The sequence below is a fragment of the Ambystoma mexicanum genome, chromosome 12 (assembly GCF_040938575.1).
Source record: "Ambystoma mexicanum isolate Mex_15411 chromosome 12, UKY_AmexF1_1, whole genome shotgun sequence".
Taxonomy (NCBI): domain Eukaryota; kingdom Metazoa; phylum Chordata; class Amphibia; order Caudata; family Ambystomatidae; genus Ambystoma; species Ambystoma mexicanum.
This window is the reverse complement of record NC_090936.1, coordinates 232,582,543-232,609,605: the sequence shown is the minus strand read 5'-3', so window position 1 is coordinate 232,609,605 and position 27,063 is coordinate 232,582,543. Positions and strand designations below refer to the sequence as shown.

Below are 27,063 nucleotides of genomic sequence, written 5' to 3'. Positions count from 1 at the left end.
CTGTGGCCGCAGCTCCCTGGCAGATCCGCTGTGAGCCCGTTCCCACGAACAAGACGGACATGAGCTAGTGTAAGATACCAACACTGTAACATTTCACCTTCCGCAGTGTATCGCTGCTCCCAGCATGACCCGGCCAGCAGAGCCTGGGTGGAACAAGAACTATAAAATGGTCCTTTTATAAAAGCGAAAGTTCCCAAACACTAATGCCAAAACTACCTGCGATGGAAGCATTTTCTCCACAACCCCTGTGACTAAAAAACCTGTGAAATGTATAGATATGGCAGAGCGCGTGCTCATATGACATTAGGAATGAAGCACCCATATCGTTGTAGCTATGCACAAATAGTAAAAGCGTCCCGGGGGGTTTTATGTTATGCGTATCACTGAAAAGATTACACCCCACGGTCCCGCGCCATAACCGAACTAATGCTGCTAGAGTGCAAAGAAAGACAAATACAACCATATTGAGGGTTCGTGTAAAAGGTGCATGACAATGCACCTTACATGTGTGTGTCCAAGCCCACCATGTGCCACTGCCGTCAGTTGCAGTGGCGAGTTGTTTCTATGCGCTCCACCAACCTCACTACTACCTCACTTACTGCGAATGTATGCGCATATAACAAAATGTTGTAGTTGTTAAAAAATAGTGTACAAGTAATGTGCTCGGACAGGCTATATTTGAGAGGCATTAGCAATGTTAAAATGTGAGCTTTGGAGTGACTTAATTAGTATTGTATATTATTTTAATGTTTATGATACTTTCACCTAAAATCGGCAACACACGAGGAAGATACCTTTGTGAGCATATGCAAGGCCATTCCCCCTCCCTGACAGCGAAGCCTGCCAGACGAAAAAGCAGAGGCCCGTGCCGCGCGGCTCCACCTCCCCCAACTCGGCTGGAGCCGCTTCAAAGATTTGTAGTTCCCTCTGCAGCACCCAAGGCCACGGCCCGCCACCTGTATTATTTACAACCCAGCCTAAAACACAAATCCAGAGGCGCCCTTTCTTAAGCCCCACGACTCACCGGATCACCTTAGGTTAATGGCCCCTGTAAAATGAGGACACCCAATATTATGGCAACATTACAGCACCACATCCATAATGACTTCTAACAAGACAGGATGACATGTACCGCCTGTCCCATGCCCTGAGACCCAACCCCACGACCTATGGTACCCGGTCAACAGGACACTGGTAACCATGTACTAACGAATCGCCATCAAACCCCTCTCGAGGTGCATTCCTCCTGTGTTGCATTAACCTGTAGAATAACCTATTGGAAGATTTACTAAAAAAGATAATATTGCAAATGACTGAATGACTGCGGTGTGCATGGCCTAGGGCAAAGAAGTGAGGAGAAGACATTCATCTCTGACACTGGGCACAGTGGCACAACGACACCGCCCGGATGAACCCAGCTGACCCGCCAGGCCCAGCCCAACCCACGAGGCTGACCAGTGACGTCCTCCAGCCAAGGCCAACCACATCACAGCAGCACCTATAGCTAGTCGTCGCCACCCAATCCCACTGAACTTGTGCCCCCTATAGTATGTAGGTTCGGATGACGTGTTTTGTAAATATATACGCATGTCTTTGCTATTGTCAGACAGAGCGCTCTCGGTGTTTGCAGAGTTCTTTGCATGCCCTATTCTGATTGATAAACTCCCATTTACGCTCACCCGCACTTTGTCTTGGCCTTATTCCCATCCTGGGAGAGTCCATCATTGTCTCTCATTGCGGGGAGGATCGTGCTGGTTGGGGACGCTTGCCTTCAGGGGTGACCCCGAAAGCGTGATTATTATTTTCTCCCAACATATCCCTACTGTCCCCTTTGGCACGAAAATCTCTGGTCGAAAAGGGATACGCACAGTGTGCCGGCTCCGGGAGGCTGCCCGCCAACGGCGACCGGTACGCTCAGAAGAGCGCACTCAACAGAGAGAGGGTACGGGATCCCGGTTGAAAAATCCCCTTTGAGTACCGCTCGCCGGAGCCGGGGCTGACTGTTGAGCGTACGGCAACACTGCCTGGACGGACCCAGTTTCGGAGACTCTCGGTTCAAGACGGGCACGTGAGTATTGAGTGCGAGTGATCATAAAGGGAGTAGAGGAGGAAATCTAGGACAGGGAACGAGGCGGGGTAAAAAGGGGCACGTTGGGTCTACTAAAGACCATTTTAAACTTTCTTTGCTTTTTCTTTGCATATGGCCATTAGGATTAAGAGGTGAATAAAAGATAAAAGTGACGGGAACCTAGCTCCGAGAGGGGGTGGAAGGCGGCGCCGCATAGTGCTATCTTGACTAGTACTGGGAATATATGAAGAAGTGGAAAATAAGATAAAGGTGTCTGGTAAAGGAAGACACAGGGAATATATTAGTGACTGCTATTCTTTCTATTCTTTTCTTTAGGTTTACGGGAAAAATAAAAGAGGGTTGGTACAAAACAAAAGAGAATGAGAGTTTTACTCTAAAATTGGGGAACAAACACATACATATATACATATATCAGAATAAGACGGACAGTGACAGCCGGCTAGGGAGGAAAGGGAGGACAAATTGAACTGTGAATAGAGTGCTACATATGGGTGTGTGAGCATCGTATGTGTCAGGACATAATAGTTGTGTAAAAGAGGTCAGAAATGTACAGCTATTGAGTGGTCATGGTAAGTGTGACCAGACGACGTCTCATAAAGACAAGAGTAATGTGGTGAGGTGAGTGTGTACCTTTTTGATTTGTGGGATAACATTGTTAAGATTACTGACGGTTTGCTCTTGTACGTGCCCCCAAAGAGGATAGAATAGAGGCTCTGCACAGCCGTTCTTATGGTGTGCAGGTGGAGGGAGAAACACGAAGGTCCCCACGATTCAGTAAGACATAAAATATGCAAACTCACATGGTGATACGTTTATATTGAGATATCGAGATATATAAAGATACATAAGTACCAGGTGGGCACAAAGTATGGGGGCAGAAACACCCTTATCACATATCTGCAAGAACCTACCTGGGTACGCGGAACGGATTAAGAAATATCATGACCAATGGAGTACAGAGTTGAAGGGGGAGGGGTTGCCTCAGATATGGCCCGAAAGGGGTTCATTTGACAAGAGTGTCCTAGATATGGTAGCCACATGCATTTGTTTGAAATACAAGGGGAAGCAGTTGCATAATAGGAGAGAAATATTAGACCTCTGGAGGCTGTTTGAAGGGTTACCGCCGCCTAAGCCAAGGGAATTAGATCCTGATCTACCATCTACCACTGACAATCCACTAATGATACAAAAAGATAAGGTATTGCCAGAAGAAGAGCCACCGATAAAGGTAACTAGGTTGTACCCAATACTAAACAAGCCAGTGCCCGCAGAGGGATACAGTGACCCTACTTATGTGCCCCCACCGACAACTATCACAACCCAAGGGCCAACAGCACCCCCTCCATACGAGAGTGATAGGGAGCGAGCTCAGGTGAGCACACCAAGGGTGGACATAGAAAAATTAACAGACTATCTAGAATCAAGGCTCTCTATAGCCAAAGATGAGCTCTCGAGGATAAAAAAACATATGTGAGTGGACTGCACTTAATGCAGCCAGATCAGAGCATGCGTCCAGAGCGCAGAGCGAGAGTAGAACATTTGAAGAAGGGTGGAAAAAAGGCGAGATACTGTTCAGAATACAGGAAGAACCAACACGAATAATTGAACTAGAGGAAAGAGAGGGATGTACTGATAACGGAGAGGCCCATAGGAGGCAGAGAGGAGCTACTATGTGATATAAGGGATGATTTAGAAGAAAGCGAAAAGACTAAGCATGGCAACGGGAGGGGGAAGCGAAGGGTTGGATGGCGCATGCTCAATGAGAACACTAGACTATGAGTGGACGGGGCGATTAAGGAACAGGTTGGGAAAAATGGCATCGTTAGGAAAACCAGGAATGAAGGTGAGTACAGATACCACGACGAAGGGAAAGTTGCAGCTCCCGCTAATACATAGGGGAGGAGGGAGGCCGAATTACATACCCTGGGCTCAGATGGATAAGGCCAATTTACTAAAGTTATTGCCCCCGCTATCAGGAGGGGCGAGTAAGTGGATATATGCCTTTGAGAAACACACAGCCGGGGTACCTCTAGCGATAGGGGACGTGAAAAGTTTGCTAGTATCAGCAGTTGGGGATCAGGCTGACAGAGTATGGGTAAAAGCTGGCTTCCCGGGAGTAACGTTAGACTGCGATCGCCATGATGGTGCCTCTTTCAACACAGTGCGTGCAAGAGTGTGGGATGCTTTACGGGAAACGTTTCCAGATACCCCAGATTTGCAGTCAGTAATGCAATGTGCAATGAATGACGGGGAAGATGCTATGGATTACATTTTTGGGTCCAAGAGATGTGGAGAGCAGAAACGGGCACGCCCTGGTATCAATCGACATCGTTATTTTACTTCATTATAAAGAGGGGGCACCCAAAAGAGGTGCAAAAGGCGCTCGACAAAAGAGCAGGTATTGAAGCGAAAGGATGGCCTGAGATTCAGAGCATAATAGTGCACCACTGTAAGCGAATAAAAGAGGGAGAAGGAGGTGGCGCAGAGAAGATTGGCAGACAAAGCGAAACTAGTACAAACAAAGTTGGTGAAGGTCGCAGCAGCAGTAGCCGCGCTCCCACACAGCAGGGAGGAAGATGAGGAAGAGGAGGGGCTGGTAGGAATACAAGGAAGGATGGCAACTAATTGGGCAGGAGCAGGACAGCGGCAGTGGAACGAGCAGGAGCACGGCGGAGGTCCACAGTGGCAAGAGTGGGCCCCTCGAGGGGGACGAGGTGGGTACAGGGGCCGAAGAGGAGGTGGACAAGGATATGGGGGAATGGGAGGAAATGGATGGCAGGGTCCCAGAGGTGCGCAAGGGAGTTGTTGGAACTGCGGGAGGTGGGGACACTACTCTAGGGAGTGCAGAAGCAGACCAAACAGTGGATTTCCAGAGGTAGAACACTATGGCCATCCCCATCCGGGGAGCCCATATGGCCTCCCAATAGGACAACAACAAAGGAACCCAGGCAGGGGCACCATGAGCAACAGCAGGGACACCAATACAGAACACAGAATCACCCACAAAACAATGACAATATGCACTACACGCCAGGCAACCCTTTCGCGACAACAGCAAACGGAGCCCCAGCACCAGCCCCCTATAGTGGCGTGTCAGTGGTTTCAGGGAGTGTGTTCAACCAAGGGGGGGCAATGAGGCCCCCCGCATAGGACAGCCCACAGAGAACACTTGCGTGTCCAGTTCTATCTACCACCTACGATGCAGCAGAGGAACCATTGGTAGGGGCGCAGATAGGAGACAAGCAGTTCATATTCATGGTGGATTGGGGAGCGGAGAAATCATGTATTAAGGAGGGCCGGTTCCCGTTATCTAACCGGAAGTTAGAGACAAAGGGGTTCTCTGGGGCTGTAATTGAAGTTCCTTACACAGAAGCATTGGATGTGACGGTAGGGGGTAAAACTGTAAAAACACCCTTACTGTATTATGAACATTTGCCAATAAATTTACTAGGGAGGGATCTTCTTAGCAAACTCAACATGACGATATCATTCACTGAGAGAGGAATAGTGTGTTCAACATCAGGAATATGCCCATTACGTGTAATGCTGGTAGTACAGGCTCACACAACTGCACCGGAAATGCGTGGCTTGCCAGTGGACGAGAGAATGTTTATTGAAGGATTGAAGACGCTGGCCCTCATAGTTCCTGAGCTGAAAAGGATGGATTGGAGAATACCGGCGGAGTTCCTCTTCCGCCCAATAGTGCACCTGACATAGCACCAGGATCAGTGGTATCATTAGACTTGCATGCTGAACAGGTATCTGCAAAAAGGATCTCTGTGATTGGAATGGACATAGACGGATGTGAGTGGCGCACAGTACTGTGTACCAATGCCAATATTGCCCTGCAAGACTTAACTGATGAAGATCTCTTTTCGGATTTAGAAGGCGATGGTGAAATAATAATGGAAATAGCAATGCCCTGTGACATTTTGATTCAGGCTAGAGAGATTCCTGTCCAGTTGATGGCAGTGGTGGGAGCACCACCGTCATTTTTCGATGAGGACATGAGACTAGTACCAAACAATTTGTGGACAACAGGCCCCGATCACGTAGGGTTGTTGCATGGAGTACAACCAGTGATAATAAAGCTCAAACAAGGGACGATTCTACCCCGAGTGAAACAATATCCATTGTCCCGCGAAGCTGAAGAAGGGATAAAAGAGACAATAAATGCACTACTAGCACAAGGGATAATAGTGCCTTCAAACTCCCCATGTAACACATGTATTTACCCGATTAAAAAAGCAAAGGGAGGGGCTTGGAGGATGATCCAGGATTTACGCCCCCTAAATGATGTAATACAGAAAGAGTTCCCTTTGGTCCCGAACCCTGCATCAATATTATGCAGTATCCCATAAACGGCATCACATTTCATAGTGGTCGATTTGAAAAACACATTCTTCTCCATCCCCTTGGCAGAAGAAAGTAGATACCTGACAGCATTTACACTAGGGGGAAAGAGATATGAACATTGTAGATTACCACAGGGATACTGTGAGAGCCCGAGCATATTCAACCGCATACTACATGAAGACTTAGGAAACTTATCAGTTGAAAGCACAATCATTCAGAACGTAGACGATTTACTCGTCTGCGCACAGAATGAACAGACATGCAGAAAAGATTCGATAACACTCCTGACCCTGTTGGCAAATAAGGGGTACAAAGTAGACAAAGAAAAGCTACAATATTGTCTGATAGAAGTCCTATACTTGGGACAGCTAATATCAAAAGACGGAAAGAGAATAATCCCCGACAGGGTAGAAGCAATAAGATCAGTAAGAGAACCCACAACAGTGAAGGAGATGCAGAAATTCTTGGGAATGTGCAACTATTGTAGAGCATGGATATTAGATTATGCAGCATACACCAGACCCTTACTGCAAGCACTCAAGGAGGCCCAACAAGAGAACAAGAAAATAGAATGGTCAGAAGAAATGAGCGCCTCATTCAAATCGTTAAAAGAGTTGATTTCGAGCGCTCCAGTACTCGCCAATCCGGATTATGAACGCGAATTTTACCTATTCTCACACTGCAAAGAGACACTAATGACAGCTGTACTGACACAAAAGACTTCCCTAGGGCACAAACCATTGGCTTACTATAGTGGCACTTTGGATGCTGTGATGCAAGGACATTTCGCGTGCGAGCAATCACTCGCTGCAGCCGCGTTCGCAATTGAGAAAAGCACAACAATAGTAATGGGATGCCCTGTAACATTGTTTGTGGAGCATTCATTATTTGCAATACTCGAGAGGTCAAAGAGTACACTGACCACACAGCGAGCAACTGCCTATGAAATAATATTGTCCAGCGCCAATATCCATGTGGTACGATGCAGGACAGTGAATCCGGCAACATTCATTACAGAAGCATGCACACTAGAGGACATGCAGGAACACGATTGTGCAACTTACACAGGGGAAAGAGGGGAGCACACAGTGGTGTGCGAGAATGCCCTGAGCAAGGGGGAAGTGTACTTTGTAGACGGGTCAGCATCGATTGACATGGACACAGGAGAAAAACATGTGGGTTTGGCAGTGGTGAGATTAGAAGACGGTGAGTATGAGACACTAGTGCAGTACCGCCTTCCATCACATTTCTCAGCACAAGCAGCAGGACTCATTGCCCTAATAAAAGCATTACACGCAGCTAAAGGGTGCGCAGTGACAATTTACACAGATTCAGCTTACATGACGACAACAGTACATGGAGGTCTGGCCAGATGGGGGCGGAGGGGGTTTCGACGAGCAGATGGGACTCCAGTGCAACATGCAGAATTGCTGAAAGAGTTAATTGAGGCCCTACGAGACCCCACAGTGGTAGCAATAGTGAAGTGCCAAGCACATACGTCCAGCACAGACGTTGTGTCTTTGGGAAACGCGGCAGCGGACGCTGCTGCCAAAGAAGCCTCATACTTTGAGAAATATGAAGCAGGTGAGTACATGATGCAGCATAAGACAAACGAGGAGCTTCCAGAAGGGTACAATACAATGCCTATATCACAAATACTACAGTTACAGGAAGGAGCAAGTGAAGATGAAAAGATGATGTGGGTGAAACGAGGGTGCAGCCAATCAGCAACAGACCTACTTTGGTGACAAAATAACTCAAGAAAAGCAGTGATGCCAGTAAAGTTATTAGAAATACCGTTCCAACAACTACACTTCCCAGCACACAACACGAAACAACACATTGCAGCAGAAATACAAGAAGAGTGGTTCGTACCCTGTCTTCAGGAACAGCGGTCTAGATTGACAATAGAGTGCACAACATGCCAGATATACAGCTCAGGAATGACATTACGTACACTAAGGGGAACAATTCCAAAACCGATTGGGCCATTCAGAGAACTACACATTGACTATGCAGACATGGGAGAAAGGTGTAATGGGGCACGTTACATGATTGTGGTTGTGTGCCCATTTTCAAGATGGGTGGAAGCAGGCCCATGTGCACGACCTGATGCTAAAAGCGCTGCAAAGTTCCTAGTGAGGGAAGTATTTCCGCACTGGGGAATTTGTGACGTGATTCGCTCAGACAACGGCACTCACTTTGTGAACGAACTCTTCAAGGAAGTAACGACACTGTTGGGAATAAAACAAATTGTGCTCGATTTATCATACTCAAAGTAATGGCTTGGTAGAAAAGATGAACGGCCTGTTAAAAGGAAGATTATCGAAACTATGCTTCTCATTAAAAAAGAACTGGATTTACTCTTTGCCCCTTGCGCTGTTTGAGCTGAGAAATCAGCCAAGCAAGGGCCACCATTTGTCCCCGCACGAGATCGTGACCGGGAGACGAATTCACACCGCACACTCCCCACTGCGCGAACACTCAGATGCGCATAGAAGCGCTGCGATATTGGGAGATGAGTTCACAGACTACTTGAAAAAGTTAACAAGGGCACCGCGTGCAATATCAAAACAACTATCACCACCATTCACGAGAGAAGAGGGGAACACAACAGGGTCCGTTACGGAGCATGAAACACAGGTACAACTGATGCCGGGTGACTTCATTTATGTCCGGAGCTTTGTGCGCCGGTGGAATGCGCCACGGTTACATGGCCCATACGAAGTGGTGTTTTGCACCCCTACGGCTGTAAAAGTGAAGGGCCTTAAATATTGGATACATTTGACGGATGTACGAAGGGCATATAATAGTGTGCAGGAAGAGGTGGATGAGGGGCACAGACGACAGCAACCAATGGAAATGAAAATAATGAGTGATGTGTGGCGGAAATGCACCTGAATGAGAGAGCTATTGACGAGAATAATTACATTTAATAGTATCTAAAAAAAAAAAATTTAAAAAAAATGTCTTGGACTTATATGTAAATATTAATGTGATAAAAATGTGTAGTGTCTGCTCCCTTGTCTGTACATCCCCAACCCTGCTGCCCTACCCACTTCCATTCCCCATCCATGATATCTTGGCACTGGTAGTGCCAACAAAATGTTTACATACATGCACTTAATGCACTTTTATATCTCAAACAGGAGCTACCATGGCATCTAACGGGCAGCCTGCAACGGATAGATTTATTAGATATAGAGAATTGTTAGCTGAGAGATGTAGATATTTGTATGAGTGTGGATTATCTGTGTGCATTACATTGTTTTTTACAATCATGTTTTGCCTGGTTACGTATTGGTTCATAGCGTTCATCTCTACTGAGATGAACGAGGGGTAGGGATTAACAGCACTAATGTGACTAATGCAACAGCAAGTGTAAATACTAAAGAAGGTGATTTTTTGGTATGGGATGGAACTAAACTTGTATAGGGATATTACACAACACCATCCAATGCTGTCATCTCGAAAAATGAAGGTCTGCAGGGAAAAATGCAAAACAACACAGTATCCCCGCCAAAAATATCTAATTACAATGCCCGCAGTCTAATAGATCGAAACCCCTCTGCCATATCCTGGTTGTATAACACCCCCACCAGTCAGCCTGCCCCCGTAACCAAAAACACACTGTCAGATAACAAAGGAAGAAAATGAAAAAATGACAGCAACATATGAAATATTATATGATGATTGGGCAAAGGGGGGCGGGAAGGAGAAAGGGGGTCCCACTTTGTCCATCGCCCATGAAGCCGGGAAATACATTAGGCAAAGAAATAACAGACGAAAAAGGGAGGCGGGGAGGAGGAAGTATGATGAGTGTTATGGGTTAGGACTAGACAAAATGGAAGACCCGCGACACCCCCACCAGACAAATAAATGGTATGCGGATATGAGTGCAACAGCTAAGCAAACAACAATTGAGAGCTGTTATGTCTGCTCCCTCATTCCCCATGCTTCAGGCACGCCCAAAGTATTGCTACCCAAAGAGTTGCCTATTGTAGATGCCCAATGTCTCCTTCATCTCACGTTGTGCAGAATTAAGAACACCTTCCAGGCACATGAAGTGACTTTTAGAATGCTGCAGAACGAGAAAACGTGCTATCCAAAGACAGTAGGAGTGGTATGTCTGGAAGAGCCATTTTTTATAATACAAAGGACACTTTTTTCAGACAACAAGTGGAAGGACGAAGAAGTAATGTGTAAGGCTGAAGCACTGAGGGGTGTGGCACCAGAGAAACTGCAATGGATAGAAGAAACATGCACACCAGTATGGAAGGAACACATCTCAAAACTAACTTGGGTAACAGCCATTGAAAAACCCTTCAAGCTGCAGAAGGAAATAGACTATGAACTGTGTTTTAAGGGAGAGGGGAAAGCCTCCATGGGGGCAAACAAGAACTGTAACAAGACCCTCACCATCCCAGATCCAAGAAAAGGTACAGCGGCTCTCATGGACACGTATTGGGTATGTGGCAACCAGGCATACCTGCACCTCCCACAATCATGGAGTGGCAGCTGCTCAATGGCCACTCTGCACTCAGCACTAATGGTAATCCCGGAAAGCCACATTGATGGGAGCAAAAAGACGCGAGAAAACACCCAACAGAGTGTGGCCTAGCCAACTGTAGAGCCACAAGTATATGTCCTGTCTTCAGGGAACAAGGAAGGGGTGCTGTCCCGAAACAGACAATCATCGAACTACATATCAAAGGCATCGTCAGAATTGCTGGCACAGATCCCGGACAGATATCGATTATTCAGCTCTGCAGAAACATTCTTCGCCTCACTCATCCCAAGTATCCAGGCGCGAGCAAATGCAAAATGGCTCCAAATAACATGTTGGGAGCTGATCCAGCTGGCAAATGACACTAAAGAAGGGTTCAACGTAATAAAAGTGGAACTAAGAGCATTACGGCTGATGACCATGCAAAACAGGTATGTCCTGGACCTGTTGACAGCGATGGATGGAGGTGTTTGCCGAAAAATTGGAAGTGCCTGCTGCACTTTCGTACCTTCCGAAGACGCAGACAACTGCTCCCTGTCCCATGTGATCGAAGCAGTACATAACCTAGGAGAAAGAATGAGAATGGAAGGTGGAGCAGAAGAAAGCACGTGGTTCGACAATATCTTCTCCTGGGTTCCATCGTGGCTGGGAATGACTCTGAAATTTTTGATGCCGGCTGTGGTGTTCCTCCTCTTTATTTTTTGCCTGTGCCAGGTGGGTCTTCGATGTTGTGCTAACGCAGTACCGAATGGTGCAATGATGATGGTGACAATGGGCAACACCCGCGGTACAATACAAGCTATGCAGGAAGTACAGGTACAAACAGGAACAGATGACACACCAAGATATCAGCTAGTGCCTAGGTATCACGACAAGGATATAGTAGATAAATTGTGACATACTACTATTAAAGAGCCCCGCATACTAGAATGGTACGAGGAGGTATGGGTAGACTTGGAAGCAGGGAGCGGATGTATATACCTGACTTGTACCCCAGATGAATATGCTAGGAGAGGTGAGAGCTTGAGGGGGGTGTGCAGAGCATGGATGCCCATAAAAGGCACACCTGCATGGGATGACGCAATAATTGACGAGGAAGAGCGCAGGAGATTGGAGGATTTAAAGAATCTGTTACTTAAGTAACGAAAGGGGGGAAATGAAGGGGAGGATTGGTCCAAAAGACCCCCCTCGCCTACATCCCCTCCCCCGGTGAGGGCCATGGCTCGTCAGGTGTCCCCTCCTTACCACCAGGGCCCAGGTGGTGGATGGCTCACCTGCTGAAGACATTGCCCAAACCTGTTGAATTTAGCTAGGCCTCAGAAACCATTTTGTCTAATAAAGATGGTGTGAGCCCGGCACACCGTAGCGCGGCCCCCACCTTTGGAGAGTTTCAATTATCCCTGTGGCCGCAGCTCCCTGGCAGATCCGCTGTGAGCCCGTTTCCACGAACAAGACGGACATGAGCTAGTGTAAGATACCAACACTGTAGCATTTCACCTTCCGCAGTGTATCGCTGCTCCCAGCATGACCCGGCCAGCAGAGCTTGGGTGGAACAAGAACTATAAAATGGTCCTTTGATAAAAGCGAAAGTTCCCAAATACTAATGACAAAACTACCTGCGATGGAAGCATTTTCTCCACAACCCCTGTGACTAAACAACCTATGAAATGTATAGATATGGCAGAGCGCGTGCTCATATGACATTAGGAATGAAGCACCCACATCGTTGTAGCTATGCACAAATAGTAAAAGCGTCCCGGGGGGTTTTATGTTATGCGTATCACTGAAAAGATTACACCCCACGGTCCCGCGCCATAACCGAACTAATGCTGCTAGAGTGCAAAGAAAGACAAATACAACCATATTGAGGGTTCGTGTAAAAGGTGCATGACAATGCACCTTACATGTGTGTGTCCAAGCCCACCATGTGCCACTGCCGTCAGTTGCAGTGGCGAGTTGTTCCTATGCGCTCCACCAACCTCACTACTACCTCACTTACTGCGAATGTATGAGCATATAACAAAATGTTGTAGTTGTTAAAAAATAGTGTACAAGTAATGTGCTCGGACTGGCTATATTTAAGAGGCATTAGCAATGTTAAAATGTGAGCTTTGGAGTGACTTAATTAGTATTGTATATTTTTTGAATGTTTATGATACTTTCACCTAAAATCGGCAACACACGAGGAAGATACCTTTGTGAGCATATGCAAGGCCATTCCCCCTCCCTCCCAGCGAAGCCTGCCAGACGAGAAAGCAGAGGCCCGTGCCGCGCGGCTCCACCTCCCCCAACTCGGCTGGAGCCGCTTCAAAGATTTGTAGTTCCCTCTGCAGCACCCAAGGCCACGGCCCGCCACCTGTATTATTTGCAACCCAGCCTAAAACACAAATCCAGAGGCGCCCTTTCTTAAGCCCCACGACTCACCGGTTCACCTTATGTTAATGGCCCCTGTAAAATGAGGACACCCAATATTATGGCAACATTACAGCACCACATCCATAATGACTTCTAACAAGACAGGATGACATGTACCGCCTGTCCCATGCCCTGAGACCCAACCCCACGACCTATGGTACCCGGTCAACAGGACACTGGTAACCATGTACTGACGAATCGCCATCAAACCCCTCTCGAGGTGCATTCCTCCTGTGTTACATTAACCTGTAGAATAACCTATTGGAAGATTTACTAAAGAAGATAATATTGCAAATGACTGAATGACTGCGGTGTGCATGGCCTAGGGCAAAGAAGTCAGGAGAAGACCTTCATCTCTGACACTGGCCACAGTGGCACAACGACACCGACCGGATGAACCCAGCTGACCCGCCAGGCCCAGCCCAACCCACGAGGCTGACCAGTGACGTCCTCCAGCCAAGGCCAACCACATCACAGCAGCACCTATAGCTAGTCGTCGCCACCCAATCCCACTGAACTTGTGCCCCCTATAGTATGTAGGTTCTGATGATGTTTTTTGTAAATATATACGCCTGTCTTTGCTATTGTCAGACAGAGCGCTCTCGGAGTTTGCAGAGTTCTTTGCATGCCCTATTCTGATTGATAAACTCCCATTTACGCTCACCCGCACTTTGTCTTGGCCTTATTCCCATCCAGGGAGAGTCCATCATTGTCTCTCATTGCGGAGAGGATCGTGCTGCTTGGGGACGCTTGCCTTCACCATTCGATCCTTATTTCATCTCTTGCTGATCTTGGAACTCTGTTCTCAGCTGGTTTCACTCGCATCTCTCGGGACGCACCTTTTCAGTTATCTGGGATGGCCACTCTTCTCACACTTTACCTCTTTCTTACGGTGTTACGCAAAGCTCAGTCCTTGGTCCACTCTGCTTTTCTCTCTACAATGCTCCCCTTGGGTCTGTTATTTTTTCATATGGGTTCTCCGATAATCCATAAAATGATTCTCAAATCTTTGGGTGTCTCTTCCTTTACTGGATATATTCATTCCTCTGTCTGCCGGCCTCCTTGCAACACAAACTTGGACGTACGCTCACTACCTCTACTTTACTCCTAAAATGGAGTTCTTTCCCGCTATGACTATTCCTCCTCCACACTCTCTTCCATCTTCTTTCCTCCTTCCACTTTTCCTATTTTTGCATCTGCCTGCAATTTGGGCATCATTTTTGATTCCTCTCTCTTTCTCCACCCACATATATCTAGTCTCTCGTGTTCAACATATGAAAAAGCATGCAGTGTCGAACTTTCTCTGCCTCTAAACTTCTCATCTCCTCCTGTGGTTTTTTTCCTAGACTTTTCTACTGTTCATCTCGCCTTTTTCCCCCCTTCTTCTCATCTTGCTCCTCTTCGATCTGTTTTATCACACCTCTGTTAGTGTGTTTTACTTACTTTACCCTCATGATTACATCTCTTCTGCTCTGCCTTCTCTACACCTGCTTACTTTCGATTTATAATCTTTAAATGCCTTTCTGACCCACATATCTTTATTCCTTGATCCGTTTCCATTCTTCAACATGTTGCCTCCACTCACAATCTCTCTCTATTAACGGTTCCCCGTCCCCATAAATTTCAGATTTTTTTCTTTCTCCCAAGCCCCCGCCCCTAGTACTGTAATTCCCTTACTCTTTCTTTGCGCACCATTTCCTGCTGTCCTCTCTTTAAAACCTGACTCAAAACCATGTGCTCTCCGACTGATCTGTTGGTTTGATGTTTTACATTTTGCATCCTCTGTAAAGTCTTGCTTTGTTTATGTGAAGTGCTTAGGCGTTAAGCGATATAGAAATAAAAATACAAATTACAAAGGCCTGTGACTCAATGCATAATAAACACAATTTTGTGCTTCGCTTGATAGTCCAGATGTGTCGGAATGGGTTTCACAAGTAGTCTCTGTGGTGTAATTGATTAGTGTTACAGCTGGGTGGTTTGAGGCCAGCCATCCAGGCATAGCGAAGCTTTTAAGTGTCACAGTAAATGAAAGTTAACATTTTTGTATTGCATCACAAACTACAGTCTTCATTTGTACAAAACACACATTTCTTCTGTGAGAGATCATGCATTTCTGGCAGCTACTGAAGACCCTCTCCCAAAAATCAATGAGAGTATTCAAATGAAAAATATTCTTGGGCTCGGGGAACAAAGCTCCCAAATTCCGGGACGACTGGTCACCCTAGTTAAATGGGACAGACAGCTTGGGCATTTTGTTACTGTCGCATGGCATTTTGCTTGCATTAAGGGCAGGTCCTTGACATTTGTGTTCTTAAATTGAAGGTGCAGGGCATTTTTGGAGCCAGGAATGAAAATGTTTCCTTACTAGGGCATTCTATTTATTGTATTTTTTTTACCGGCTTAAAAGGCAAAGTCAACATGAGTGCTTTCACGGTGTGTGTGTGTGTGGGGCGGGGGCAGGATGGGCGAGGGGGTTATGTGCAGCCAGCCAGATCATCAGGTTTAGCTTTTTTACTGGAGTGAAGACCCGGTGCCAATTCCACAAGATCATTGTTCTTACATGGTGGAGGGGGTGGTAGTGAGCATTTGTAGTGCCAACAAGGAGATGTTTTGTTAATGAGGTATGGCTTTTTTACCGGCGTTAAGGGCAAAGTCAACATAGAGTGCCCTTACATGGTGGGGTGGGAAGCAATTCTGCAGCCAGCACTAACCATCAAGAGTATGTTCTTTCATGGGGATACTTGCATACACTGGCAAAGCCAGCACAAACAGGTTTTCTTATGGTATAATTATTGCACTGTTACTGACCATGAACAGAAGAGTCTGGTACACCTGTGTGCCAGGGGCCAGGCACTGCCCCTTGTTTTTATGCTTGGTGAAAAATGTAAGGTACGATTAAAAACATACTTTCATCTTCCACCAAGTGCAGTGTGTGGCATGCCACTGCTGCATGATCATCATGGGCATTGTGCATGCATGGTGGTCCAGGCTGGTCCACAGTGTGGCGCAGCTTTCTTGGAGGAGCTTGGGGTGGAGGGCTTTCAACATGGCTGGCAGGGGGCCCTAAAATGGTACGTTATGCCATAGTGTGATTAGTCCAAAACTGGCATACTTATACTTAGCATCGGTTGTTCTACTTCCATTCCTCCCCAAAGGGCAGGAGGAGAGGTATGTGTGAAGTCAGTGCCTCAATGAACTTAAGACAAGTAGGAAGGATGCCCGACTACACCAGTGTTCTAAAAGCTATAGGATGCGGTGTGGAGAGAGGCTTCATGCATTGAACCAACGCTGACAACTTCTAGCCATGCAGCCGGTGGGCTTTCTCTTTTTGGTGGATTGGAAAGGGGAGGGATGGTGCAACTACCCACTAAATCTACAAGAAAGACACCACACACAGCAGACTGAGTGGTTGGATAGTGTTCAGTGGATAAAGCTAAGATGGAAGCAGACCTGAATATGGGAGAAGAAATCTGCTTCCAATTAACTTAAGTGAATAAGAACAGAGGGACATGGACAGATCTGTGTGGTTGAAGTCTGAATTTGAGAACTGTAGAACCAGAGTTTAAACTTGCTAATCAGGGGAATGTTCCAGATACTCCAAAGCAGAACCCCGGAGAAACAGCACGTTTCTTAGTCTCCCGGGGGAGGGGTTTCTGTGCTTTTTCTATGCAACTTAAAAAAGGTTGAGGCATCGGGAGAGCCTGTCACCAAAAGGCAAAAGATCCAAACTAAGGGCCAACAACTCTGGCAATAAGCCGGGATTCCCTGGGGTGTGGGATTAGTGGTCGACTGAGGACTTGGAATAGCAAATAGCCCCAGGAGGTTGGGACATGTTGGCTATAATGGTTCCAATTTCTCAATGTTAAGCCTCTTTTCTCAAATCCTCTAGGATGTTGCGAATTAAACATACACAACGTTTTACCTTTACATTGAAATCTATAATTGATATACATGCACTCTGTTCCACAATGATAGCCACATGCTTAATATCTTAAAATGGCTTGCATGAAGGTATTAATTTTGACCACTACAACTACTTCTGCCATTGAGAACGTGCAACTATCCGGACTGCCCCACATGGCCGGAGGCCCTAAAGACTGGGCTGTCCTTTAAGTGCAAATGCCAGGGAGTGAAAAGATCCGATATCGCAGGTTACTGTAACATTACCAGGATGACCTTTCCCACTAGATCCAGTGTATGAGGTCAAACTTTAAATATGGAACAGGCCTGATTTAAAATTTAAAAAAAACTGAATTACCATTAGCACTTGAGGGCGTTTTTATAAACGATTCGTAGCACTGCAAATCTAGTTTCCAACCAGTTTAATGTTATGCAATATATCGACCCCAATAGCAGCATTCATACTAGCTGGAATTCCAAACTGTAACTTGCTGGCTGCAGAAATATGAGGCGTGAGCACTTACCTCACCATACAGCGGCACAGTCCACTCAATAAGAATAAGCAGTTGCTTCGATCCAGCCCTCCCCACCCCACCCCCAAATCCCGACCCCCGCAGATGTACCCTAAAAAAAAAACACAATGTTCAACAACCATTGCAAATTCTTAAACGTGTCAAGGACGGTTCGTCCAGAATCCCCATAGGAAATCATTGTAATGCTCCGCTCACTCCTGCAGTTAAAGTCCAGCAACACTCAAGTAATATGCATCGCTCAATTCGAAGTGATCATGGCGCTGATATTTCTCTCGTTAACTCTGCAGTCTACGGAGGTTGAAGGGGCTCAAAACAAACAAAGCGATTTAACGTCGATTTCACATGCTTGGCTCCACGCCCGCCTGATAAATGCAGACTCGACTTCACAGGTAGTTTATTAATCACGAGAAAAAATGTTGCCACTTCAAAAAGAGAAGAAAAAAAAAGTATCACAAATTTCAATGTGATGCCGTATGATTAGGTTTCCTGAGCACGCCCTTAGATATGGCAATGAAGAACAATCTTCGCTGCAAGAAACGGGTTTTAAAGTTCCTGAGAATTTAAGAGCGTTTCTCAAAAACGTTAGCAGCCAGCATACCCCTCGACAAGCACATTAGTTAAAGGTGGCACACGGAAAAAAGCTCATATAACGAAGAATACAGAATGTGTGGGACTCGAGTGATGGAAAGTTAATTCCAAAAATACCATCTACCCACTTTACGTGTGTACTTTTCACACCAGTGCACAGTTAATACCAAAATAGGCTTGTAAACTGTATGGTCAAGGCTTTTTTGTATAGCGGTAACTAAACAGCAACTAGATGCCCGCAGTATGTGAATTGTGTGCCATGAGAAAGGAGTTGCTGAGCAACACAGATTCTGGTTAAGTGGCAACGTTGGAATAAGACTAAAGTCTCCTGTTACCCAGATTCTCTACAGCAAACTATTTACGTTCTTTGGTCACCACAGTGAGCCATTCTCCAACAAATGCAAAGCTAGTCTCCATGGCATGCTGCAGAAAACAAAAACAGGAGCAGAGGGTTACCTTAATTAGCACTCAAGGCCGGCACACTAGCTAACACAGGCTTAATCTATGGTGCAAGCTCACTGCGGCTCGCGCACGCACACCGTCTACCCCCCCCCCCTCTTCCCGGCATCCCTGCTCCTTCAGCTCGCCCACTACCCACTTACATGTCCACTGCACCTTCTTTCATGCCGCCAGGCACCAATGGAAATGAAAGAGGGGGCTCCGCTCAAAGCCTGGCTTCCATTTCTATGGTGGCCATGACGTTTGAGCCGGGTCACGCACTGATGCGACACAAATACATTGCTCTTAGCACCCCAGAACGTTGACCTTGGATGCTAAAAGCAATAATTGTCTCACCGGGGCTGTAATATGTGGTAACGTCCAGCCCATGGAGCAGTTTTTATTGCTAAAATAGGTTTCTTGAACCACAAAAATACACAACTTTTAGTAAACACTGAGCAGCTGCCTTGACCCAAACCGGTTTTTCCGTTTATTTCCCCAGGTATTTATGGCACGTGGAAGCCCTTTGGCTTAAAAGTAAATTAAAGCAATGTCCAGACAACCTTTAAATTTAAAAATACATTTATGACAACAATATAAAAAATATAACTGCATTATTGGTCCACCTACATGATCAGAATCTGCACATATTGATGCCAAACCTACTCTATTTTTAATATTGGTGTAATTAAGCTGATCGTCAACCCCCACCTATGCACTTCTAATGGGTGGTGAGAAATATCCATGTCTAATGTTTGCAGTCGATGCAGCACCGATTTCCTTGACCCCCATTGGATTGGAAAAACAGCTTATGCTATTTGATGGATTTTGTCAAGATAATAGCTTGAAAATAAATAGCCCCAAAATGAAAGCCATGGTGTTAATGTGGAGACGGAAGAAGCGCCCTAAATTAAGTCTAAGTTTGGGTTAGGTGAAAATAGTTCAAGTGGGGTTATCCAGATATGGGGGAGTAATTGCAGGCTTAACAAAGTAGCAAGGGAATGGTGCTGCTAGTGTATCCGGCTTACAAACTGCAAGCCTGACAGGCTGCCCTGTGTGGATCAGAACTACGGGGTCGTATGGACTGCAGAGACCTAGCACCTCTTGAAAAAGGGTTCCTAAAGAACATGTGGGGTCTCCCCGGTAGTACACCGACTGCGCAACTCCATCTAGAAACTGATGCGAGTATAGAGTCTAGTGAGATTGAGAAAAATGCACAGGGCGAGAGTTTGAAGTTCACTGGCCCTGGTGTACTATAGGGAGGCACTTAAAAAGCCGTGCAACTTTCAGATGATGTGCTGCCTTGGCTTGGCTTGGCCCTGCTCCCCCTCCCATTGATTGCAATGAGCTTTGAAGCCAATCGGAGCAATGGAGAGGCGGGAGCCGGCCATCACTACTCAAGGACCACAACAAAGGCCTTGTCTACCCCTGTCCAACACGGTACGCCCCCGCTAGTGTGTCTGAGTCCCCCATGCCCCCTGCTAGTGTGTTTGAGTCCCCCTGCCCCCTGCTAGTGTGTCTGAGTCCCTCCTGCCCCCGCTAGTGTGTCCGAGTCCCCCCTGCCCCCTGCTAGTGTGCCCGAGTCCCCCTGCCCCCGCTAGTGTGTCTGAGTCCCCCCTACTAGTGTGTCTGAGTCCCCCCTACTAGTGTGTCGAGTCCCCCCCTGCTAGTGTGCCCGAGTCCCCCCCTGCTAGTGTGCCCGAGTCCCCCCCTGCTAGTGTGTCTAGGTCTTGCCCCCTAGTACCTCTGTTCTCCCACCCCTTTTTTGACTGAATTCCCCCAGGGCGCCCTCCTCTCCACTCCTCCCTTCTTCATAGCCCCCTCCTCACCACTTACCCCCCTCTTTTCTCAATGTCCACCTCCCACACTCTTTCTCCCCACGAGGTTCCCTCTCCCCCTTACCACTTTCCTGCCTTGCTCCCTTCCCGTCTCTCCTCGCCTCCCCTCCTTCTCCTCCCTGCCCTTCTTTCTGCAATTTCTCCGGCACTACTCCAATTGCCATCAGGCATAGTAATTGTAGCGCCTGCCTCCTACAGCTATCTTGTCCTCCCCTTCCCCTCGCTCACCTTTTCTTTATCCAAGCACTTACTCTTATCATCGTCCCTTGACCTCTGTTAAGAGCTTGTCTGTTCCCCCCCCTTTTTTGCCTCCTGGTCTTCTCCCACTCCCTCCCCAGCACTACCTTGATCAGTCTCTGACCCTTTAAGATAGTCAATTGTTTTGTACCTCTCCTCTTCCCTTCTCTCCTCCCCACACCTCCCCTCCTCCCCCTCCTCTTGTCACTCTTGAACTGCAACAATTGGCGTCAACTAGTAATTGTTCTCCTTTTTCCCCTCTCCTCTCCCTTATTGTTCCATGCACTTGTACTATCTGTGATGATTTGATAGTTTTTCTGACATTCTGATTTGTTTCAAGGACCTGTAAGAATGTAACTGTATTTTCCCATGTTCCCTCCCTCTTTGAAGCGCTTTGAAGCACATTGTGCATAGGCGCTTTACAAATAATCAAAAAAAAATTCTCAGGAAGGAGGTATGAAATTACCTTATAAGTATTACTTATATTTAAGGACGCTTTCATTAAAATCGGTTGTGCTGAATTTTGGATTCATCCAGAATGCATAAATAGCAGGTCTGCATTGAGAATGAGAAGTTAAGTATAACCTTATGGAAGCCAATGCTTTTGAACATAGGCTTCTTAATTCAGCCACTCTGAGCAGATAGAGCACTAGAAAAATGTCCTTTGGCTACCAGTGGCATAAGGATTGGCCGAGGCCAAGCTCACTGTGAGCATTACATAGAGCGTTTATGATGGACGATTTGCCATCGGCTGGCTGCTCGTGGGAACCAATGGGACAAGAATCTGACTGAAACGCCATTTCCCTGAGGCAAAGGTAGAGAAGAAGTTGCACTTTTTTTCTTTTTTTTTAAATAGTTTAAATTAAAATAATAATAGTAAGTTAACAGCAGACATATCATCTGTCCCCGCTATATGGAATTGGGGAAAACCTACTTGGAAGCTAGATATTGGAACAGCTAACAATGAAGTGATGTTCTGGTCAGTGGCCAAATCTCTGTAGAGCTTGGATAAAGAGTATCACTGTAACTGTAATGAGTTATTTATAACGCACTTAATACCCAGAGGCTTCTAGGTGAAACCTGTGTTGCCCCCGAGTTATCCTCCTGAGACGAACATTCACTGGAGTGAACATGGCAGTACACCGTTGTGTCACCACCAGCAGTGTAAACGTCTTTTAAGCTTTTGTAAATGATTATGTGATCGTATGATAATTTGAAGTGGTTGAGAAGCTACACGGATGTACTTTAGGTCGATGGAATGTATGAATTGTACTATGGCATTTATTATGCCGTTTTAATACCGTGTATCTAATGACGCGCAGTCGATTACAGGACAATGAATCAAAGATTGAATATGCATAGGAGACGGAGCAAAGGAAAAACCACAAAAGCAGTTTGTGCTCGACATCAAAGGCTGCCCTTTTTGTGTTAACGTTTACCCCCTGCAAAGTTTTGCTCTACAACTCTTCTATAAATAGGTGCTAGAGACCCCATATGACAAACAAACCTAGTAGCAAAGGGCATAAATTCACGTTGCAAGCTACTAGTCAACCATAAAGAAAGTCACTCGCCACCTCAATGCTGTACATAGAACACCACTTTGCTCAATTGCCACTATCAAATATCACTAGCCAATGGCTAGAGCAGAGTGCACATTTTTCACCCTCTTGATAAGATATAGAAATCTTTACAAAATCGGGGTCTTTCTGAAATAAGAGTATAACAGAGAATAACTATTTTCACAAAAATACAGCAGTCCAGCAGACGATACTGTTTAAAATTATGTATGTATATTTTCTCCCAAGTAGAACATCCAACATAAGAAAGACAAAGCATGCCATATTAAAACGTGTGGTTACTGTGAGCTAGAGAACAAGAGATGCCAATACTGTAGAGAACAAGAGATGCCAATACTGTAGAGAACAAGAGATGCCAATACTGTCAGGTAGGTTACTTACACAAGAGGATCAGGATGTGTGGATATCCCGCGCAGGCCCATACCCTCACAACAGGAAAGTACTCCGTGTGACAGGAGCGGTGGAGGTGAACTACAGAGAAAGTACATTTTACACCCTTTTTGATGGGGGGAAAATCAGGTTCCTCCACTGTGTGGTCAAAGAAGGGAGCAAGACCTAACCAGCCATGCCCATAGGTTGCGATGCCCGCTACAACCATACCACTACATTTTAGAGCCGTGGCAGCTTGTAAATTTGTAAAGTGAAAGTGTATGAAGGCTTTACCTGAATTGGCCTGAGCGAGTGCACGCGAACTAATACAAGGACCTTTTGTTATGTTAAGGAAATGTATTGAGCGCAGCAAATATCCGAGGGCATCTTCGCACCGAAGGAACACTACACCATAATGTACCAAAGACTACAGGGGCCACAGAAACCACAAATTAAACACATTTATTCTGAAAGACAGATGGTCAACAGTGGCCCTAGAGAAAGCGTGAGGGAGTTCCAAAAGACCAAATAAAACACAGAAAATGCCCAGCCACCAATAGTGTTCCTGAACACAGAGGAACAAACGGTTTGCTGAGCAAAGGTTACGGGAAGGAAAATACTTTAACCTTTCCTGCAAGTAGACCTCTCCAGAGCCGTAGAAAGCCCTGTGCACAATGCAGGTGGATTTAAATTTGACTCTCGCTTCCACAGGGTGCCAATGAAGTTCGCGTAGTACCTGGGAGGTGTGGTCAAACTTGGGAAGGCCCACGGCCAGGCGGGCCATAGAGTTCTGTAGGATCTGTAAACGTTCAATCACAGATTTGGGCTGAGACAGGAACAGCACATTACAATAGTCCAGATTTACAGATAGGGTAGCAGAAACCACCTGGATCATCAGACTCTCAGGAATGTAGGCCAGAACTTTCCTTAAGGTTTCAAGTTTAAAACAGCCCACGCTGCACCTGACACTGATCTCAGGAACCGTGGAAGGCAAAGAGGAGATCGTCACTCCCAGCAGGTTTTTGATAATCGAAACAGGGGTCGGCAGGCAGCCCCAAGAGACAGGCCAAAAGTGTTTTGTCCATAGGGAAGACAGTAAGGGATTTGGCCAAAATCATGATTTTGAATTCTCAGAATTTAAACTTGAGCCAATTAGCATTCATCCAATTCTCAATGGCTGTGAGACAGTTTCACATATCAGAGGACACTAAATCACAGTTACGATCAATACGATGTATCGGCTGTGTGTCATCTGCATATGGATAGAGGCTGCAGCCATGGGCATGAATGAGTTTTACCAAAGGATGGAAATGGACATTAAACAGTAGATGGGAAATAGTCGAGCCCTGTGGCATCCTACATGTCACAGTAGTTGGGGCAGCAGAGAATGGGGGAAGGGGAAGGATTTGTGTTCAGTCATCCAGAACCGACCCAAACCAGTGAAGAACAGCCCCCCCAATCCTGATCTCCTTCAGGCGTAAACACAGTATAGTGTGGCCAATCGCTGACGAGAGGTCCAACATAATAAGCAGCCCTACACCACCCTGATCAAGGATCAAGGCAGATTATCCAGAACCAATATCAATGCCGACTGTTCCCATTACTGGGCAGAAGCCAGACTGGAACAGCTGACTGTTCCAGAAAATCTCTCAGCTGGGGAGTTACTATTGCCTCCAACACTTTCATCTGAAAGCCCATAAGCGAGATCGGCCAAACATGTGCAAGCACAGCAGGATCAAGGGGGGAGGGGGGGGTTTCTTTAAGAGGGGGCAAACCTCTGCGCACTTAAGTGAAGGGGGTTGAACCGTGTAGACAAAGAAAAATCCAATCCACCAGTAAGAATCGCAGCAAGTTCCTCACCACACTTCATCTTTAGGGGTACAGGATCTCAGAGAAGATCACTTCAATTGCATTCAGATATTAAAAACCTCCTCCTCCGTGGCTGGTGAGAACACCAAGAAAGAAGTAATCCCAGCAGAGACTGGTGTTTAAGCACCATCCTGCTCCATGAGGTTCAAAGAAGAGACAGAAATATTTGCACAAATAATGGCTATCTTATCATTAAAAAAAAAGTGACAATGAGTCATACAAAGTCTGGGACACAGTTAGGACTAAAGCAGCAGCTGCTGGGGAGGAGAGTTTACGGACTACAGCAAAGAGTTACTTAGAACGATTCCCTGCTGTGGAGATGCAATTTGAAAAATATACACTTTTCGCTTTACTTATGGCTTTGTGATATTTAAGTCTGGCTGTTTTAAGGCATACTTTGTCCTACTCCAGGTGTGCATGGCACCAAGGGCGTTTAGCCTGCTTGTATTGAAGTTTCATATCATGTAGCTCAGGAGAGAACCAAGGGGCAGATCTCCTTGCTGGCTTAGTATGATTTAGTTCCAGCGCCAGGTCATCTGCTGCACAGTATCAAAAGCAAATAACTGGTCCACTTCAGGATCCAACGTGATCTGATCAGAATATTCACAGATGGAAGCAGAATGTAGAAAAATCAACCTGCCTCCAATTCTGGGAGGGAAAGCAAGGGTACTTTTTCCTAGGGGGAGTAGATGCTACAGCAATTGTCAATGGCACAATATAGTGGCCCGACCATTCCAGTAGAAGGGCTGGATAAGTAATAACAATCCCAGAATCCGAGAAGATAAGGTCCAACGTATGGCCATGGGAATGGGTAGGAGTGGATACCATTAGTTCCAGAAGGACGACAGACATTAGAGCCAATAAATTGGCAGCAAGCAAGCCAGATGAGTCATCAACAAAGGTTTAAATCCCCTAAAACGGCCAAATGAGGATACTGAAGTTGTAAAGCTGTGGCAAAATGAGAAAATGCTGCAAGAAAAGTTGCATCATAAGGAGGATGACGGTAGATTATTCATATATAGATAGTCACAGTAGAGGAAATAGAGCTGTGCAAACAACAACTCCATCTTCAGACTATGCTTAATAGGTATGAGCAAGCATTTTAGGGTTTTCTTAAAAACATGAGCAACACTGCCACCTAGCTGAACGGTATCCCTGTCCTTATGTGAATTGGAGTACGCTAAAAGCATGATCGATATCGGGAACTAAGCTCTCCAAGACAGGGTTCGTGTTGCCAAGTAGATCAGGAATGTTGTTCCTAAGCAGGTCATATATGTCCAATTTGTGGCGCACCAATGATTGTGCATTGCACAGTAGCCCATGAGGGAAGATGTATATTGCATAAGAGCCATATTGCTGGCCAGTGAAGGGCATCTCCATACACCAGGCGAGTGGGTATTACTGGGGGCCAGCCTACAGACAGTGCTTCACACAAATACTTTTTTTTTTGCATATCTGGGCCCACCGGGGCACAGACGGGCTTGCCTTACGCACGCCCGCTGCACGCCCAGTGACTCCTGCACATATGTGCCGAGAGTCACAAGGAGGACGGTTTGGAGGCAAGTAGACATTGAAGAAATACTTCCATAAGCGGCTCAGAGGTTTACAAGAAAGTAAAAGCCCAGCTAAAATAAGTATTAAATCAAGCAATGCAGCAGCACCCACAAGAAGTCCTAAAATATGCAATTCAAAATACAAATACACAAGCACACAATCGTAAAATTAGCCAGTATACAAACGGCACACTCATTGTAGCAGGAACAGCCTTACTGGGGGTCGGTTATTCAATGTGGTAAACTTGAAGAAATTAGACCAAGTTCTGCAGGGCAATACATGGAAAAAATGCCAGGTCACCAACAGTACCAAACAGCATTTTCCTTTGGCTGTCCCCAAAGAAAAATCTTGAGATCTCAAAATAGAACAGCAGTGCCTCGCTTCCAATCGCGTTGTGCACAAAATTAAAATGACGCCTGTCTCCAGTTAATTTTTTTATGTCCAAAAAAGTTATAAAGCTGGTATACGTGTTTGTTTGTATTGCTGTATTCGTAGAATGGGTGTGTCAATTTCGATCTGAAATGACTTCCAATAATTTACAGATGGTGGATGAATTCCCTGAAGGGAGCCTATACAATAGCACACGGATGACAAGTAGTGAGCCAGTTATGAGGGTGCACAAAAAGAAATTGGGACATAGACCAAACAAAATAGAAAAAAACATTTAAGTAACCCTTGACTTACACAGGGAACAGGGTCTCAACAATAAATGGCAGCATTGCAACTTTAAGACATTTTCATACTGCTACTGGCCAAAGAAAATCGGAAGCCTGCCTCAACAATGTATGCCCGC

General features: G+C 46.0%; 1 protein-coding gene across 2 annotated transcripts in view; it reads right to left on the bottom strand.

Moving 5' to 3' along the window:
* Positions 1-27,063, bottom strand: part of BPGM (bisphosphoglycerate mutase) — a 488,122-nt gene that overhangs the window by 89,882 nt on the left and 371,177 nt on the right. The window lies entirely within an intron of this gene.